The 745-nt window shown below is 43.1% G+C and overlaps 1 protein-coding gene across 1 annotated transcript in view; it reads left to right on the top strand.

Moving 5' to 3' along the window:
• Positions 1 to 745, top strand: part of H257_13067 (hypothetical protein) — a gene marked incomplete at both ends in the record, with an annotated part of 5,751 nt that overhangs the window by 2,937 nt on the left and 2,069 nt on the right. The window lies entirely within an intron of this gene.

Below are 745 nucleotides of genomic sequence, written 5' to 3' on the forward strand. Positions count from 1 at the left end.
TGGAATTCTCACTTGAATTTTGGACGGCTGAATTAATTTTCCTACAAATCACAAATGTCTTTCTTGCTGGCCGTGTGGGACATTAAAAAAAATTCAGGAATTGTAGTTTCTGGATGTATCTCCCGATTTGCTTGAAGTTCTATATTTTCTGAAATATGGCAATACAAAAATCAAGGTCAGTTTTTGCAAAAAAAATGTCCGAGAATTCGATGCACTACCTAAGGTGCTGAAACTTCATTTCAAACCTGGTGGAGTTGTTTGTATTCATTTCCAGGTAAAATAAAACCCCTCACGGACTGCACGTTAAGCTCCTGAATTCAAATATACCTTTGGATCGAGGAAATACCTCCTAGGGTAAAGTTATGGGAGAAATCATTCTTGCATTCCTTCCGCCCAAACGGATAGTATGGAGCTGGAGACACCAGCAATACTTACCACTCGAATTCCTACTGAGCTTACATTGAATACTGTTTACTGTTAACGCTACTACTTCCTCTGTTCCGGAATACTTGTTATCTTTTTTCAGAAACCCAATTTCAGTGAAAAATGCATGAAATGAGGCGATTCTCTTGGCGTGGACGTCATGCACCGAACCGTCTTGTTTTGCAAACGGCCAGAGTAGCACGAACGAGCCCAGTCCACTCAACTTCGACGTCGTCGAAAACTTTGTCTTGGCCTCGCCCGTGGCACGCGTCCACCGATACACCGTCGCGTCATACGCTGCCAACGACCCGAACGAAGTCAG

This window comes from Aphanomyces astaci, assembly GCF_000520075.1.
Source record: "Aphanomyces astaci strain APO3 unplaced genomic scaffold supercont1.45, whole genome shotgun sequence".
Lineage (NCBI taxonomy): Eukaryota > Oomycota > Saprolegniomycetes > Saprolegniales > Verrucalvaceae > Aphanomyces > Aphanomyces astaci.